Below are 20,627 nucleotides of genomic sequence, written 5' to 3'. Positions count from 1 at the left end.
ATAAATGACTATACCATAACATAAATCTGGGTATACAATAATTTCAATACCATAAACTTTGTAGGGATCAATTGGTCCACCCATCTACTTCCACTCCTACTATGGATAGATAGAGTTTCACTTCGTAATGAGCGAGCAAGAACACCTCAACTTACCTGAGCGAGAAGGCTGCTCTGCCTCCCTCCATGAACCCGAGCTCTGAAAGGAGTCCAAATACCAGCAGGTGGTAGAATATCAACACCAATCATATTAGTTTAGGTTAACACCTCTTCAATGCCCATCATTGGATTTTTAGGCAAAGCCAAGGCAAGATCCCCAATGCATTAGCCGTGAAGGTTTCTCAACCTCCGATGCACTAACCATGTAGATGAGCCTAACAAAAAGAAGAAGATATAGACAACACCCCCAATCCAGCAAAGCCCAAGTCATCAACCCTTTCATTTAAGTCTAATAAATGTAGGTGATCCTAATCTTATAGTGATGCTATCATAATAAACACAACACATGAATCCAATCAAAATAGCTTCTTGCATTTGCACAAACAATCTTTTCCAAGCAGTCAAATTGTATAGGGTCTCTACTTTTACACGTCCCACGATAATCCTTCAAAACCACTTCATAATCCAATCCAAAAGACAATAAGCCATATTCCAATCCCATCACATGGTTGAATGTTCCATCCTACTTTTGGTGATACATATCCAATTCTGCAAAACCACTTTAGCATGTAACACGGCTGCAAAAATTTTGACAGCACAACTATAACCAGAGAAATTATATGAGAGTCACACCAGCTTTCATAATCAAGAACCAAAACCATAATCAATCAGGAATCCGAACCCTTAACCATAAACCATATCCACTATTGAACCAACTCCCACACTTGGAGCACTGACTATACATGTTGTCATCAAACCAAGCCAATATACACGATCCTTAAAGCGTGAACTTTTACGCATAAGAACATGTTTGAACAGACACCAAATAATCTCAAAATCCTATTTTGATAATGTTTGATCATGCATAAATGATGCACGATGACCGCACCTCACTCTCCTTGCACATAGAACTAGTTTTGACCTAGAACGGTGAAAAGCGGTACAAAGCATGCACATGAGACATGTACATCCCTCCTTGAGGTTTCATTTATCATGTGACACCATCACATCACTCCAATCATGATGCAAAAAATACCACAACTTTGGTCAAGCATATGTCATACCTCTACGTATATGCAAAAAACAACTTTTTTGTATTTTAGGATGCTTGGCAAAACAAAGTATTTGGCCTCAAACCAATGCATCAATCTCAGATCCATAACATAAACTAGTACATTATCATGTCATGCTACCCATATGAGACTCATGCAAACAATCATGACACAAAAGGAAAGCCATCATATCTATATTTACCCGTACGATTTGTGTTGACTAACCATATATCCACATAGAAGTTTATGGGCATCACACACTTGAAATAAAATCACCCAAAAAAACCATAAAGCATATGTGAACAACCCCTGGGGTCCACTTCAAAATATGTAGGTGTAGCATGTGAGTTCACCCGGCATTTGATGCTTTGTCTATCTCCTAGCTTTACATATGTCTAGGGTGTCTAGCGCTCCAATATTTTGAGGGGTCGGCACTCACCCACAACCTCCTCCTTGCATTCCATCCCCTACTCCATGGACTCCGTAAACATGAACCTCACTCCGATTCCTCCCTGCAGGCCCTCTTTGATGAACCTCCTTTCTCCTAGCCATACCTCACATCAAAGCTAATTAGCATGAGAGTATTTAAATGCTACCTAGGATCGATAAAAAATGAGAGAATTTATCCACCAACACATGCCAAACAAGAACTTAGCAAAAACCAAGCGATGTTCACGTAGTAGGCACTCTTCAATTAAAAGTTTTGCCGAGTAATAATCCCTAAATCTACAACTAAAAAGGTGTATATGTGGCTTCCTATTTATAGAGGAAGTGAAAGGACTTATAGTGACTAGGGAAGTAGAAAGTTTAGTCCCAACTTGCCATTTTTTGGGCGTGCCTAGTGTCTCAATATGTTGAGGGTTAGCACGTTTGAGAGGGTAGAGAAGATGGGAGTATGATTTATTGTAGCACCTTTTGCAAGACTCTAGGGTGCTAGGTGTGTTAAATGCTTGGTGTATCTACCAACTTTGCATGTTTTTGGGGAATGACCATCCGTAGCCACCCACAAATTTAACATGGTATCTCCTTATTTCTATTGCAAGGCCTTGCATTGAGTCACTTTTCTTGTTACAAGCTCATATTCTCACAGAAGAGGTAAATTTGTGGGGCACCAAGCAACTCAAGAAGATCTCTCTCTCTCTCTCTCTCTCTCTCTCTCTCTCTCTCATGAAATGAAATGAAATGAAATAAAATGATGTCAGTGATACAAATACATTTATCAGTAATTTGAATCAAGGCTTTAATGTGGTTAAGTGGATTCCTCCATATGAATCTATATAGTGGTTCTCCAAGGCGTCTGGGGCCCAAAATAATGACTTCAGGAGGAAATAAGTTGTATTTTGACCATAACTCTTTCCTTCTGCAAAATCTTATGTGACACACAAGAAAGAAAATGTTATAAATGATGTTTTTAATCTCTAGTTCAAAAGGTTGGACCGGATTCATAGCACTTTATGAGATATGATCAAAACATCATTCTAATGCCTACATGACGCGAAACAAAAAGCACTTTTCTTGCACTTGCGTGATCATAAACACACCGTGTGCATAAATCAACGTGCTAACCTACGGATCATAACCACAACACGTGCATAAATCAACATGCTAAACATGATGAAACAAGCATGGAGCATCTTTCTACACATTCGACAAGCCCATCCATGTCTATGTATACAAAAAAACAACCACCGAGAGGTAGTTACTTAGAAACGAAATAGAGAGAGAAAGCGATGATGGCTATGGAGTTTAGTTCTTCTTACCATGAACAAGAAGTGATTATGGGTGGTCAGAAGGCTTCTTGCTTTGGTGCAAGAGAGCAGCGAGACGAACGCTACGTAGAGGTTTTTGCCACGAAGTTGATGCAAAGCACATACACCATGAAAAGAGAAAAGAATATAGTAAGCAAGTATAGAGAGAGTGTTCTTGTTTTTCTTCCTCTGGACGAGAGAGAAGCCCTTACGAAGATGGTGATGGAGAGTTTACACCACTCTCGTATAATTGTACATATAGCCTTGCAGTAGTAGACACAATTTTCAACACCAAAAATGGAGTAGAATTGCTCCTTATATGCTAATTTTGTGAGGCTGTTGGAGTGCTTCCCAAGCAGAAACATGGTGCCTCCTCTTCGGTCAGATATAGTTGTAGCTTTTGAGAGTCTTTACTGAGAACATGGCACAGTTTTTGGTGGTCAACTATCACCCTTTCCTTTTAATTTTTATCGTAATTCAATTAATTGAGTCGGTATCCCGGTAACTAATGTCACCGTGACTGAACTATGATGCACAGTGATACTTTCACTTACTTACGACTGTCCTGTACTACCTCGGCGTATTTACAATGTCCCTCTTTATAAACATGATTCCCGTGAAAATACCATTTGATCTTGTTTCTTCACTGTATGGCCGTTTTTATACCCAACCGTGACTAAAAATATTATTTTAAGGTTTAGATTATCCTAAAATGCACTTTGCTTTTTGAGAATGTCAAAAAGCATAAAATGCTAAAAATAGTGTATAAAGAAAAAGAAATCTAAAATTGAATCATGAATTCTCCTTATGCACTTGAACAAGGAAACTGACTCTGTTTTTGTCGAAAAGAATTGAACAATATAAAAAGCTAAAAATAGCATAAAAAGCAGTGAAAACCCAATTTCTTACAAAATTGAATCGATGCTTCCTTGAGACTCACATTAAGGATCTGGCCCTCCTTCTCACAAAAAAGCATCAAAAAGCACAAAAACCAAGAAAAAACTAATTTATAAAAAAATTGAACCAAATGTCCGTCTTTGATGCACTGGAACATGTAATGGAAATGGCCTATGAACTTTGAAAATAGTAAAATTAGGAGAATGAAAGAGAGCATTTTTGTGAGACTACTTTGAGAACATAGAGGGTGAACTTAATTGAAAATAGTAACATGATCATAGTACTTAATTAACTTGGCATGAAAAATACTTTTGCAAGAGAGAGAGTTTAGATAACTTGACAACAGTTGAGGACCGGATTTATGTGGCGCCGGTGGTCCCCCCTCCAATAGGCTTTTGTATTATAGATTCTCCCATCAAGAGAGACTTGGTACAATACAATCTTTGTGTTCCTTGTGACCTAGGTGATGCAATGAAGATGGAAAGCTTCATGCATCACAAGCATAACATAGACTTTGCAAAAAGCATTAACTATCCCCAGCCTCAGTCCCAAGGTCTCAAACACCTTCAAAGGTGGAGAGAGCTAGTGGGGAATGAGGGTAGGGAAGAGGAAGAAGAAACATTGATAGGAGAAAGAAATAGTTCCTCACTTATCATCACTCTTCTTGCTAGCATACATAATAGCATAGTAATGAAGATGGAGAAGATGGCAAGCTTAATTATTGAAGCATGGCTCTTGGTTGGATTTCCATTCCATAGCCAAGAGTGTTGGTGTAGGCTCTCAACCTCTCTACTAGCTTGGAGAAGGAGATGGAGATCTTGCACTTTGCACTTCACACAATGAGAATGTTTATGTGTGTGTGGGAGAGTATACCCCCCAATCTAGCCCCCTTCTTCCTTGGTCGACCCCTCTTCTAGCTCATGAAAGAAGCTTATTGGACCCCTTCAAGCCTGGCCATGAAGGGTGCATATCAAGCAAGCATGCTAGCCTTGGGACAAGTGTCCCCCTTTCCCCTTTGAGAGAGAGGACTTGATAAATGCATAAACAATTAAATAAATTAACTAAATTATCATTGGACCCCTTGGGAGGCCAACCAATAGGCTTTAGGCACACCCTGAGGGCAACATGAAGAGGAGCTTGACAAGTGTCCTATTTGATTTCTTTATACCAAGCTTGCCTTGTGTGAGGGTGTGTGTGTTCTATCTCTAGCCCCTAGAATGAGGGCTCTCCCCCCCTTGTATAGGGATAAGCATTGACTTTGTAAAAGACCTTACCCTCAAGCACCTCAGTCATGGACTCATCATGTTGCACCTTAGCACCTTACCCTCAAGCACCTTAGTCATGGACTCATCATGGAGCACCTTAGTCATTAAGCACCTTAGTCAGCAAGCAGGACAAACACCTCAATGAGTTCCCACCTCAAGCACAACCCTAGATTTTCTAAGGTCAAAGTACTTTTAATACTAACCTTTGGAGGCCTTTAATGAAGATAACCCTAATGTCTTTAAGCTCCATTAGCTAGCGTTGCTCTTTGACAGATAATCTCTCATCTGGACCCCTTTACCATTGGCCCTGTGTTGAGATAGACCCATAAGCACATGTCTATATTCTAACCCTTGTTCATTTTTATTCTCCCACATTAAATGATTAGTTTAATATGAGAAAATCATTTGGGTTAATTAGATATTAGATTTTATGACATTACCTCTCCCTTGAAATCATAGTTGTCCTCGACTATAAGAGGTGGAAGAGATAAAGCCTTAGTCATTGGTCATTTTTTCTTAGCGGTGCGGATAGAGGATCCCTTTTTACCCTATGACATCATTCCAAGATAGATGACTAATCCATTTGGTGCTTGGGAGACGTAGCTGTCGCAAGCATGTCTTCTCTTTAGTCCATTTCATTCTCCCAAATAGAGTTAAAAATTATACTTGGTCACAAACATGACTCTAAGCATGCATACTAATTAAATTTGTGCACAATAAAAAGAGAACTATTCTTATAAGACAAAACATTGATCATTTAAAAGAAACACGTATATTTGCTTACTCTAATGTAGCATTGTAAGCATTGACAAGGTTCTTATTATCCTTTAGTTTTATTCCTTGTATCCATCTAGCATCTTTAAAAGGATAATTTTTTAACTTAATAAGATACTGTCCGATAATCTTACCATATCGTAGTACCTGGTCTTCATGCCGAAGGATCACTTTGGGTTGTAGCACCTCTTCTTGGTCTTTAATTTTGGGAGGGTCTTCAATAATTGGTTCATTTGGTGGCTCTCCTTTGTAGGGCTTAATTAGGCTCACATGAAAAGAATTTTGTATGAGCCAATGGTTGGGAAACTTGAGCTGATAAGCCATCTCATTGATTGGCTTCAAAATTTGAAAAGGACCATAGTATCTTTTTGCTAGTCTAGCATAATACTTTTGGTGGCCCGTAGGATTCTTGACCAACGTTTGCCTCAATTAAGCCTTGGGAAATTTAAGTATGACCCAATCATTTTCTTTAAATGTTAAGGCCCTTCTGAACTTGTCAGTAGTAGCAGCTTTTTGCCTTTGTTGAGAGATGGATATAGCCTCCTTAATCTTTTAGAAAGATTCTTGTAGGTCACGCCTAGACTCATCGGCAACGAAGATCTTCCCATATAATTTTAGTAGCAAGGGACTTTTTGGTCTTCCCTCAATGATTTCAAAAGGTTATTTTCCCTTAGAATTATGGACAGTATTATTATATGCATACTCTACAAGAGGTAAGTGTTTTTCCCATTGTCAGCATTGATCTACTTCTGTAACATAAGTCTTTAGTAGATCGAGTTCGTAAGGTTGGCTATCTCACTTTGGCCATCCATTTATGGGGGATAGACCAAAGAGAAATTCAATCTTGTACCTAGATTTTCAAAGAGACATTTCCACAAAAATTATTGGTCATTCTAAGATCTTTATCTAACATGAAGGATGTTGGCAATCCATGGTGTTTGAAAATCTGAGATATGAAGAGAGTTGCCATTTGGTGTGCCTTAATAGTCTTTTTGATAGGAATAAAGTGTGCTTGCTTGCTAAACATGTTGACATATTTCCGTATTCCCATGGATAGACTTGGATAATCCAAAGATAAAATCCATGGATATACTCTCCCATGGTGAATTTGGGATAGGCAATGGTTGGAGTAATCCAGGTTGTTTCCCTCTATCATACTTGGTATTTTGGCATACCACACAATTTAAAACATACTCTTGTATGTCCACTTTCACGGTAGGCCAATAGAAGTATGTCTGTACTCCTCAAAGAGTAGGTTGAATACCTCTATGCCTTGCATAGGGAGGAGCATGGGATTCATACATAACTTTCTCCTGAAGGGAGTGGGTAACACATAGCCTATTTCCATGGAGAGAACATCCTCTTTTGGAGCTTCGATAGTGGAAGCTCTAGGAGTCTCATTGCGGGCATTTCTCTTGGGGCAAGAACGATAGCTGTGTCCTTGCTAGCAACCCCACACTTAAAAAAATTTTGTTCCTTATTAAAAGCTTCAAGCTCTTCATAAAAGAGTTTGTTTTTACCTTTAAAAACTCCCTTCTCCTTCGATTGATTGATTGTTGTTGTTGTTGTTGGAATTTCCTTCGGAAGAATTTTGGGCATTGGTTTCCCCCTTTGCATCACTTTTGTTTTTGCTTTCCATGGGCTTGAAATTCCTTCTAGCCCCTTGTTGTAAATTGATGTGCAAAGAAACCATAGTGTGGTGGATTACTTTGGTGATAGAACAAGGCCATTGGGAGTTGACGTACTCAGCCATCTCTTCGGGTAATCCTGCACAGAATTGTTGCTTTTGCTTGGTAAAGTCTATCTTTTGAAAGTCCCAAAACTTGAAATGTAAATCCCAAAACTTGTCTAATATATGTGGATAGACTCATGGGAGAGAATCTTCAAATGTTACCATATACATGTGGTAGTGATGTGTGTGGACACACTTTGGGCTGCCAGGGCATTTTTTCCATCTTTAGGAGTTTTTCCCCTATGCATTGTATATACCCCCATCATTCTAGGGCTATCTATCTTTCCATTTCACACTAAAGTGGTAATAACTTCCAAGTGCATGGAGCACTTTGTATTAGAAAAAGGGGAAGGGGAAAGGGGGGGGGGGGGGGGGAAGGGAAAAAGAACGAGATTGGTCTAGGGATGTACCAAACGCATTTGCTCCTAAAGAAGCTCATCAATGGCAGTAGTAGGGAGTTTTAGAATGGGCTAGAGGGGAGAGGATGCTCTTATAAAGGAGTGTGTGGGGTTGGGAGAAAGAAAAAGAGAAGGGGGAAAGAGAAGGGTTTTAATTTAAAGGATAAAGTACTTGAAGGTGGTTAGTTGGAATTTTACCTACCTAACTTATGGAAGAGGGGTGTGTGGTGTCTGCCAAGGGTAAAAAGTATGGGGTAACTTTTGTAGGAAAACAATATCAAAAAAAGGGGGGAAATAAAAAAATAAGGGAGACTTGTTACATGAGAGCTTTTTGGGGGGGGGGGGGGGGGGGGGGGGGGGGGGGGGTGGTGGGGTTTAGTGGCAAGATGTACAAGATTTGTAACATAGGAAGGTTTGAGGGTAGGGGTACAAAGACTAAAAGAAAGTCTTAATAGACCTCTTACCGAAGGGTGTTGGAACACAGAGAGAGAGAGAGAGAGAGAGAGAGAGAGAGAGAGAGAGGGGGGGAGGGAACTTCTTTTTCACAAATAGTGGTTGGATGCTAAAATGTTTTTTGATGAATTTAGGGGAGTCATATCCGAAAGGTGTATCGGAGGAGTCATATCTAAACAAGTGATATAGAGGGGAAAGTTGATTTTGAATCAAAACTTGGTAGAGATTACATAAGGAGATCAAGGTGTACATTTATGAGGAGTTCAAGGTGTACAATAAAAAAAAAAAAGGGGGGGGGGGGGGGGGGGGGTTGCAGAGGGGGTGTAAGAGAAACTAAGGAGCAAGGGAGGAAGAGGTTAATTAAAAAAGTCTTCTAGGTACAATCCAAAAAAAAGGGATCAAACAATCCAAAAAGGGGGGGTGTTGTGGTTGTGGCTAGGAAGGAGTTTTTTTTCGGAGAACTTTTAAGGGGAGACGAGTGGAATTTGAGAATCAACTTGCAAAAATAAGAGGTAGGAGCTAGGGTAAAGTAATCACAAAGAGTAAATTAAGATCAATTTGTGTCTTTGGATTTAGTTAGAAAAGTGCCTAAGTTGTATCCATTGGTCCAACATATTATAGGTTTGTCAAGATGCGAAAGGGTGGGGGAGAGAATGCAAGAAAGATGGAGAGGTTTGCCAATTGTTAGGGTTGGGTTCAACCTTCAAGTTTCTGGTGTAAAAGGGAGTTTGAGGATGTTTAGGAGCGGATTTTTGGAAGATAAAGTTTCGGTTAAGAGAGTGGTCTGTTCTTTATAGGTGATCAAAAAAAATATTTTAAGGAGAATTTATTGGATATCCTCTGTAAAGGAGCCTTTGGAAGAAAAGGTTTCTTAAGTGAGAGAATCCTACGGGATTGCTTTCCTTAATGATATAGCGTTTGAGTTCTGCTTTGATGAAGGCTACTTTTTGGTGGAGAGGATGCCAAGAGATCCAAGGGATATATTGATACGAGTTGAGAGGCTTTTGGAAGCAATTAGAATTAAGGATACCATTTTGGTTGAAAGTTTGTCCCTTGTAGAAATGAACATCTGTGATGGTAGCTTCATGAAAGGATAGGATGGGTGTGATCACTATATGTTCTTGTAGAAGGAAAGCGTAAGAGTCAAGAGAGTTGGTGAGTGAGATTTGAGTGTCAGTCTCAAGACCTAGAAAGCATCATCTATGAACCTTTTGTGATAAGCTAGGTTCGGGCTATGGATAAGGAGGGAGTGTTTTTCTAGGTGGCAGAGAAATAGGCACACATATACCACTGCAAAAATAGAGCCTATTGCGGTGCCTTTGGTTTGCTTCGACACTTTAATCTTTAAAGCAAAGATAATGGTGTGATATAATAAGGGTGGCGAGCGAGATGATAAATTCCATTTTTGGGGTATCAAAGAAGTTTGTGATGGTGGTCCTGAGAGCTATGAGTCCCTCAGACATAGGGATGCTAGGGTAGAGGGAGGTCACATCAAAGGTGAAGAGGAGACAATGGGGAGGGAAGGGTTTAGTTTGGAGATCAATGATGAGGGATAAAGAGTCTTTAGGTGTTGTTTTTGCGAAAGGAGGATGGGGTAAAGTTGAAAGTGTAGCCATTTAGAAGCGTTTTCAAACAAGTAGCCACGGTAGGAGCAGATAGGATGGGCCACAAGTAAGGGTTTGTGTATTTTAGGGAGGAAATGGATAGGACATGGTTTGAAGGGTTTAAAGAGCAGTGTGAGGATAAAGGAGGTTTCTTCACGGGTGAGAAGAGTATATTTGATGGTGATGGAGTGGAGTAAGGAAGCAAGGTAATTTTGTGGTGGTGGGGTGACGGGTTGGTATGTGAAGGGGTCATTGAGTTGCCTAAGGGCTTTCACCTTTGCCTTTGTATATATAGAAGATTTACATGGTACATAATCCCACTAACTATCATTTCTTGGGTTTCCCATCATAAATGGCTTAAACACGAGGCATGGCTACATGGCCTTCACCTTTTCTAAAGAGAATTTGCGTGGTGCATAACCTTAGCCACTATAATTGCTCTTGTTTCCTAAAAACTGGCTTTAATCGCACTAAAGCATGATTAGTCATCTCTCTGCCCTTAAATAGGCACCCTAGCATGCGCACAAGATGTGATTCTTGATTAGGATTTTTTGCAATGAGGTATAACACCCCAACCCTAGTGCTAGTTTGATCCCAATGTTAAAAGGACTATGAAGAACTCTTGTCCACTCCTCTTCTCCAAGATTGCAGTAGAAACCACGTGCATCTGTTGTTGCTAAACATTGAGAACACACTTCCTTCCTCTCTTATTTACTTATCACTTGTCTCCTTTAATGCTTGAGTAATGATTTGTAGCCCAAATATTCTTGTTGGCCCAGTGCATCTATTGTTCCTATACCTTGAGACCACACTCCCCTCCTCTCTTCTGAAGTTATCACTTGTCCCCTTCAATGCTCGAGTAATGATGTGTAGCCCAAATACCTGTTGTTGTTGGCCCAGACTAAGTCTTCTTCAACTTCTTTTTTCCAACGCTAGGTTTGATACTATTCATAACACCTAGTTGCCACAATCTAATTTCAAGATCCTTTTCCAAGCCCCAACCTATCCCATATCATACCTTGCCACAATCTAATTTCAAGATCCTTTTCCAAGCCCCCAACCTTGTCTCAAAACCCAAACTTTTTCCTTGCTCAATTCACAAAGCTATCCAACCCAATGCATTGATATTTGGTTCTACATCATTCACTTAACCCTTTATTTTCCTCCATAGAACCAAATTCAAGATTGAGATACCTAGAGCTCCTTTAGAACCCTAAAAAACTTGGTGATAGCTTGAATCTCTCTCTCTCTCTCTCTCTCTCTCTCTCTCTCTCTCTCTCTCTCTCTCGCGCGCGCACACCATACCTTAGCCAATTTAGTAACGTGGAATCCGTCTAAAATCAACATGTTTTGCAAGATTCCTTATCTTTAGGATCCCATTATTGTTGGATTTTCTATCCTTAATATTAGAACTTTGTATTGCAACTAATTTTCATCATCAAACCTTTGTCCCTCAGATCAATCCAAAACAACCCTTGATATAACCCCCTTCCAATTATAGTGAGCCTATGAGGTCCAAATCATGCCTATAGTTTTTTGAGTATAGTTATCTAGCACCCCAACCCCCATTATTTCAAGCTCGTTGAACTTTGGTTTTATCAATTCTTAAACCTATGGATCTAGATTTCTTCCCCCTACAATGGCCCCAATATTTGAACCCAAAATTCTTCCTTCAATTTTTGAACCTTAAAAGAGCCTCCCTTAAAAAATTGGTAGCACTCACCCTCTTAAACTTGAAAAACTACAAACTTTCTATAACATTTAATGGCCTAGCAACTTGTGTGTAGCGGAAAATAGCATGAACATACTGAGCATTTCATTAGAATACATTCCTAACGAGAATAACAAGAGTGCTTGGGTGGAGAGAGCAACAAAAAGTATAACACCTAGTTAGATAGCATGAACAATACTTCAATAGAGAGAGAAATTAAGCAATTGACAACAGTTGAGGACCGGATTTGCATGGAGCTGTTCCCCCCTCCAGAAGGCTTTGTATTATGGTTTCTCCTAGCAAGAGAGACATTTTACAATACAATTATTTGTGGTCCTTCAATTCTAGCTACTGCTATGAAGATGGAAACTTCAAGCACTAATCACAACACTTATTAAACACAATATCAATTCCCTCATGGTCTTAGACCCAAGACCTCACACACCTTCGAAGATGGTGAGAGCTAGCGAGGTATGAGAGTAGATTGAGAGGAAGAAGGATTATTCTTATGAGAAAGATGTACATATCCTCACATAATCACTCATATTAGCATAGCTTAGCTTAGTAATTTACATGGTAGAGGAGATGAGCATGCATTGAAGCTTGGCTCTTGGTTGTATTTTCATCACAAAGCCAAGAGTTGTTGGTGTAGGCCTCCCTTCTCACAAGCTTGGAGTAGGTGGTAAGCTTTCCATTAAAGCTTGAGAAGGAGAGAGAGAGAGAGAGAGAGAGAGAGAGAGAGAGAGAGAGAGAGAGAGAGAGAGAGAGAGAGAGAGAGAGAGAGAGAGAGAGTCATCCTACTTCACATATAGATTTTGTGAGTGTGTAAGTCAATAATTCCTTTGAAAAATCAGCCCCTATCTCTCTTGGTCAAACCCTCTTGCTATTTTCTCATGCTCACATCCTATTGGACCTCCCTAGCCTCAACCAATGGAAATTAAGCAGCATAAGTGATAGCCTTTTGACATGTGTCCCCATTTCCCCTTTTGTGAGAGCTTTAGGTAATTAATAAATGCAACTAAACTATCATTGAACCCCTTTGCCTCCTGGCCAATAGGAATCAGGCAAGCCATTGGGCTGTTGAATGTTCATTGGACCCCTTGGGAGACTGTCCAATACTCTTCTAGAGAGATTAATTCTTATTGGTTCTTTTATTAAGTGTTTTTACATTGACTAAACTAGATTTACTCTAGCCTAATTCTCATTGGTCCACATCCAAGTTCATCCAATAGGATTTGAGTACACCTTGTGGGCATATGGCCTAGGGAGCTGACATGTGTCCCTCCTTCCCTTTGTGTAAAGGGAGCTTGTGTGTGTGTGTGTGTGTGTGTGTGTGTGTGTGTGTGTGTGTGTGTGTGTGTGTGTGAGTTTCTCTCTCATCTACTACAACTAGGGCTCGCCCCCTCCTATATAGGGATGCATGAAGACTTTCCCTAATGTTTGACCTTTGGACACAACCTTTGAATTTTGGAACCTTAGCATTTGGAAAGTCTTAATGGGCTGAACCTTAGGGTCTTGTAAGCCCATTGTTGCACATTGGTCTTTTGCAGATGGCCCCCCCTTTGGATCCCTATTTTCCATCCTTTGGATCCCTACTGTGGCCGGTGTGCTAGCTTAACCAATATTTTAGCTTTTTCTCCCTCGGCACTTCCCCATATTAAGATCAGTTTAACATGAGAAAATCATTTAGGAGAATTAGATATTAGTTTTTATGACATTACCTCTCTCTTGAAATCATAGTCGTCCTCGACTATGGGGTAGAGAAGATAAAGCATATTCATTAGTCCTTTTTCTAGCGGATAGAGGATCTCTATGTTACCCTACGACATCGTTCCAGAATGGATGACTAGTCCATTTGGCGGTTGAGAGCCTAAGCTGTTGCAAGCATGTCTGCACATATCAATCTTCCATAGTAGAGTGACAAGCTCTACTTGGTGTTTGGGAGACGTCCTCTCCACAACCTTGATCTAAGCCTTCATACTACTTCATGTTTGTGCACAATAAAGAAGAAGAGAGTTTAGGGAAGCATTGTAAGCATTGACAAGGTTTAGGTTATCCTTTAATTGTATGCCTTGCATCCATCTAGCATCTTCAAAAGGATAATTCTTATACTTAATAAGATATCGTCGGATAGTCTTACCGCCTCTTAGTACCTTGTCTTCATGTCGGAGAATGTCCTCGGGCTGCAGCACCTCTTCTTGGTCCTCAATCTCCGGTGGGTCTTCAATAGTTGATTCTTGAGGTGGATCTCCTTTGTAAGGCTTTAATAGGCTCACATGAAAAGCATTGTGTATGAGACAATGTCTGGGAAACTTGAGTTGAAAGGCCATCTCATTGATTTTCCTAAGAACCTGGAAGGGACCATAGTACCCTTTTGCTAACTTAGCATAGTACTTTTGGTGTCCCGTAGGATTCTTGCCCATCGTGTGCCTTAATCGAGCCTTGGGAAATTTTAATAAGACCCAATCATTTTCTTTCAAGGCTTGGGCTCTTCTGTGCTTGTCAGTGGCAGCCTTTTGCCTTTGTTGTGAGATAGAGATAGCATCCTTAATCTTTTGGAAAGATTCTTGAAGGTCTCGGCTATACTCATCTGCAACGAAGATCTTCCCGTGTGCCTTAAGTAGTAGGGGACTTTTTGATCTTCCCTCAATTACCTCAAAAGGTGCTTTTCCCGTGGAAGTATGTATAGTATTATTGTAGGCATACTCCACTAAGGGTAAGTACTTCTTCCATTGGGATCTTTGATCTACTTCCATTACATAGGCTTTTAGTAGATCGAGGATTGTTAGATTAGCTATTTCACTTTGGCCATCCGTTTGCGGGTGATAGGCCGAAGAGAAATTTAGCCTTGTCCCTAAATTCTCAAAGAGACCCTTCCAAAAATTATTGGTCATTCTAGGATATCTATCCGACACTATGGACATTGGCAAGCCATGGTACTTGAAGATTTGTGAAATGAAGAGGGTTGCCATTTGATGGGCTTTGATAGTCTTTTTTACAGGTATAAAATGAGCTTGTTTACTAAGCCTATCCACTATCGTCCATATTCTCGTATTCCCATGGATTAACTTTGGCAATCCATGGATATGCTCTCCTATGGTGAATTAGGGATTGGCAAAGGTTGAAGCAATCCAGGTTGCTTCTCTCTATAAAACTTTGTCTTTTGGCATACCACACATTTAGAAACATACTCTTGTATGTTTGCTTTCATGGTAGGCCAATTGAAATATGTTTCAATCCCCTTTATGGTAGACTGAATCCCTCTATGCCCCGCATAAGGAGGAGCATGAGATTCATACATTACTTTCTTACATAGTGAGCTAGTAACACATAGTCTATTGCCATAAAGAAGATAACCATCTTGTAAGGTAAATGGTTCATCTTTATTCCCTAATTCAAGGTCTGAAATCACATCTCTAAAATCGGGATCAATAGCATACTCATCTATCATAGAAGATAGATCATTGTGAGTTGCTATGGAAACCGCATTCACTCTCGATCGTCTTGAGAGTGCATCGGCTACTTGATTATGCTTGCCAAGAATGTGAGAAATATGAAACTGAAATTGCGAAACGAAATTTGCCCACCTCATTCATGTGTCAGAGAGCTTAGTCTGCGTCATGAAGTACTTAAGACTTTGGTGATCCGTTCGAAAAATGAAAGGAGTCCCCAATAAATAGTGCTTCCATGAGTCTAAGGCATGTAGAAGTGTGAGGATTTCTTTTTCATATATTCATAGAGCTTGCTCAACAGGGTCTAACCTTCGACTTTCATAGCCTATGGCTTGCCCTTCTTAAAGCAAAACAGCTCCAAGGAAATCACCAAAAGCGTCACATTGGACCTCAAATGGCTTCGAGAGATCCGGTAGTGTAAGCACAAGTTGAGGGATAAGCTTTTCTTTAAGCTTTTCAAAAGTATTGTTCTCCTTGGAAGACCATGTATACCTAACGTTTTTCTTTGTTAAGTCATGTAATGGTCCTACTATTAGTGAGAACTTTTCTATGAAGCGTCTATAGTATGCACACATACCTATAAAGCTTCTTAGTTCATGAAGATTCCTTGGTTTAGGCCATCCTTTTACTACCTCTAACTTTGATGGATCCATTTGAATGCGATCTTGAGAGATAATGTGACCTAAATATTGAATGTCTTGCAAGAAAATTTCACTTTTCTTTCGATTAACATAAAGTTTATTCTCTCTTAAAACTTGAAATATTACCTGAAGGTGTTACTTGTGTTCGTCTAATGAATTAGAGTAGATGATGATATCATCAAAGAACACTCCAGAAAGGTTCAGTGAGGCTTGAATAGCTTCTCCATCAAGCGGTTGAATGTGGTTGGTGCATTGATCAAGCCAAAAGGCATGACAATGTACTCATAAAGACCAAACGTAGTGCAAAATGTGGTCTTTACAATGTCTTGATCAACTATCCTTATTTGATGATAGCCACTTTTTAGGTCAATCCTACTGAAGTAGGTCAATCCTTGTAGCTTATCAAATAGGTCTTCTACCCGTAAGCTCACCATTGCCATTAGAGCTTCTCCCTCGTTCATGGGAAGAAGAAGAAAAAGAACACTCTCTCTCTCTATTTGCTTACTATACTCTCTTTTGTTTTTGCGGTGTACACGATCTTCAACTTCGTAGCAAAAACCTCTATGTAGCTCTCATCTCCGCTCTCTTGCAGCAAAGCAAGAAGCCTTCCAACCACCGACAATCACTTCTTAATCACGGTAAAAAGCTTTAAACTCCATAGCCATCATCTATTTCACTCTGTACTTTGTTTTTGAGTATCTATTCTCTCGGTGGTTGTTATTTCGTATACGTAGACATGTTGATGGATGTATACAAGGATGCTCCATGTTTGTTTCATCATATGTTTAGCACGTTGATTTATACATACGGTGTGTTTATGATCATGTAGGTTATCATACTGACTTATGCACATAGTGTGTTTATGATCACGTAGGTGCATAAAAAGCGCTTTTTGTTTCATGTCGCGTAGAGGGTAGGAACGCTATTTTGATCATATCTCTTGAATCGCTATGAATCAGGGCAAACTCTTTGAACTAGAGATTAAAAACATCATTTATAACATTTTCTCTCTTGTCACATGAAAATTTGGAACGAGTAAAGAGTTATGGTCAAAATACAGCTTGTTGCCCACTGCACATTCAATATTTTGGACCCCAGGCTCCTTGTAGTATCACTATATAGATTCATCAGATGAAGAAATCCACTTAACCAAATCAAAACTTTCACTAAACATGCTATTAAATGTATTTGGATCACCTACATCACTTCGTGAGTGCAAGTTATTAACTGTTCCTTGTGCGAGGTTACCTATGCATGTAGGGGTGCTACCTAGGGTGAGTATCATATAGGGTCGTGAGTTTGATGAGTGCTTCACATATATTTTATGGTTTTTTTTTCTGAGTTAGTTTCAAGAGTTTGATGTCCATAAACTTGTAAGTGGATATATGTTGAACCGTATAGGTAAATATAGATATGGTGACTTTCTTTTTGTGTCACGATTGTTTGCACAAGTCTCATATGGGTAGAGTGACATGATAAGGAGTCTATGTTATGGATCTGAGCTTGATGCATTGGTTTGAGTCCAAATATTTTGTTTTGTATGTCATGAACGCTTCCAAAAATAGGCAAAATTTGTTTTTTGCATATATGTCAAGTTATGACATATGCTTAACCAAAGTGGTAGGGCTATTTTGCATCATGATTGGAGTGATGTGATGGTGTCACATGATGTATGCAACCATGCTTTTGTACTGATTTCCATCCTTCTAGGTCAAAACTACCTCTATGTGCAAGGAATCAATCCCAAACTCTGAACAACCTTTTTTGAGCGATTGTAGAACCGAGCGAGTCAGTAAAGCACTTTACCAAAACACAACAACAAAAGGTAATTCTTGGGATCAAACAAATCACATGTGTAGTAGATGGAGCTATTAAGATAGTGTTGAGTATTGGATTTTGTGTGTGCTATGGGTCTTGAGGATTGTCATATTCAACAGATATAAATGAGGCAAATGAGCAAAAACACTTAATGAGAGGCAATCAATAAGAGCCTATAGGTGCTAGAGATGACAAAAGTACATGATATGAAATGACAAAAGACACAAGAGAGAGAGAGAGACACAACATTGGATAGATATACATCCACTCTATTATTATGTTCATAATGACAATCTCAAACAAGCAATTTAAGTCAAATCTATGCATCTAGATTAAAAAAAGAGAAAAACACTCAATCTAAAGTACTTAACTAATTTTTACATCAAATCAACATCCTCTTACAGTGATAGTGTCCCCCTAGTGTCCATGCATATCTCTCTTCTCTCTTCTCTCTCTCTCTCTCTCTCTCTCTCTCTCTCTCTCTCTCTCTCTCTCTCTCTCATGTATCTTGCAAGTTACTTGTCCTTTGATCAAATTGCTATCTATCTAAATCCCATGATTAAGTTTTAGTATTCCTTTGATAATCACCAAAAAGAATTAACACTACCATCCTACATAATCATAATGTAGGAAGGAGTCTTCAATGTAGTAGGAATTATTGTAAGTTCATCCTCAGAGATAGAGCTCAGTGTGTTTCTATGTTTCTTGTATTTTGAATTAAGAGACTAATGATGGTACTAGAACTCTCAAAACTCATAAGCAGATTTAATAATGGATATGTTAAAGGAGAGGTAGGTGCTAGAGAGCATGACAATGAGGATAACTTTTGATTATTCTTGCATATGCATTTTACATGGTCAACCATTAAAAGAAGCCTCCCATTAGAAAGAGAATGGGATCTAGGAGGGCCTCTTTATTTGGCAGTTTAAGGAAGTCAAACCTTTAGTATTAAGAAAGTAATCAAAGGAGAGCTTTTGAATTCAAACAGCCAAAATGGCTAGTTTATTTGAATTCAAAATTACCCCCCAAAATGGAATTTAAAATCTAGCGGGTAAAGCCATATCATGTAGTATATCTATCGAAAGAGCTCGACGCATAGATTGCAGATCTATGATCTCCGCTCAAAGTGGAGATCATATGTGGGAGTTATGGAAGGCCAAAAATCATAAAATTGTCCACCTCCTTTTTGGGAGGAAAAGTGCATCCTTTGACCACTCTTACACCCACCATTCTTACACACATGGCATACACCAATTCATCAAAATTCTAAACACCTCCATAAGCTCATGGCAAATAAAGAGACCCTCCTACACCCCATCCTCTTCCTGATGCATCTTTGACTTTTTCATCGATCGGTAGATCAAGTGCTTATGCAGTTGTCTCTTTTTTTAAAACTCTAAGAGCTTTCTCCCATGTACTTCTATTCTTCTATCTACCATAAACAATGGGTCTTTAAGATTGTAGTACCATGTAGGGAACAAGGCAAACCATTGAGGGCGCTTGCAGAGGAAGTTAGATTGAGTCCAAGTCTTTTATTTAAAGCATATAAATATTCTAGCCAACTAGTGACTAGGTCAAATATCCATGGATTGTGGAGGATCCACTAGAGGTGTTGGTAGTTCACCTACACCCCCTAGTTAGTTTCTCGCTATTCTTATGAGACTAAATAATACACTCTCTGTTGTTTGCCTTTGAGCTTCCTTCATCTTGTCCAAGCTGTGTGTGTTTTCCTACAACCCTAATTCCAACAATTGGTATCAGAGCAGGTTGCATCCTCCTGGGCTTAGTCACCAGCAGCTCCAACACACGCTTGCTAGGCTTTCTCCGATTTTTGTGAGCTTTGGCGAGCGTCAGAGCAGGTTGGCAAATATTTTGGTTTATCTTGTAGAGCTAAGTCTGCTCAAATTTTTGATTCGGACTCATTTCTGCCTTCGTTTCCACTACATACAATACTTAGTAGGCTATTTTATCATTTTGTGCAAAATTTCTCTCAATGTTGTTTGATTGAATAACATGTCCCTTATAGTCTTTTACAGTATGTTCTATATAGCACGTAATGTTCCCGCTTTGTTTCTCCTTGTTTCAGATAGCTTTGACATCTAGTTTAGGCATTCTCCATGGCTAACAACAACACAGATGCAATCAAGATGTTTGCTGCTGAGGACAGATTGGATGGAGACAATGACCCTATGTGGGCTTACATGATGCAATATGTCCTTGTGTCAAAGGGAATTTGAGCATTGTGCAGGGCATTGATGTACGTCTTGGGATTCAATACCTAGGTCATATTATCTCTAAAGATGGTATCCAAATGGATCCATCAAAGTTAGAGGTAATAAAAGCATGGCCTAACCCAAGAAATCTACATGAGCTAAGAAGCTTTGTTGGTATGTGCGCATACTATAGACGCTTCATAGCAAAATTCTCTCAAGTAGCAGGACCACTACACGACTTAACTAAGAAGAAAGTTAAGTTTGTGTGGACTGCTAAGGAGCAAAATGCTTTTGAAAAGCTCAAAGAGAAGCTTACTTCCCAACCAGTCCTCGTGCTTCCGGATCTCTCAAAGACATTTGAGGTCCAATGTGAAGCTTGTGGTGATTGCCTTGGAGCAGTTTTGCTTCAAGAAGGGCATGCCATAGCATATGAGAGCCGAAGGCTCAATATTGACATTTATGAGAAAGAGCTTTTAGCTGTTCTACATGCCCTAGACACATAGAAGCACTACCTATTGGGGACTCCATTTATCCTACGAACTGACCACCAAAGTCTCAAGTATTTCATGACGCAAACCAAGCTTTTCGACAAACAAATGAGGTGGGCAAATTTTCTCACATAGCTGGTAAGCACAATCAAGTGGCCGATGCACTTTCACGACGACCCAAAGTTAATGCGGTGTCTATAGCAACTCACAATGATCTATCCTC

This window comes from Adiantum capillus-veneris, chromosome 29, assembly GCF_014529385.1.
Source record: "Adiantum capillus-veneris isolate H3 chromosome 29, ASM1452938v2, whole genome shotgun sequence".
Taxonomy (NCBI): Eukaryota; Viridiplantae; Streptophyta; class Polypodiopsida; order Polypodiales; family Pteridaceae; genus Adiantum; species Adiantum capillus-veneris.
Note: the sequence above shows the minus strand (reverse complement) of the source record.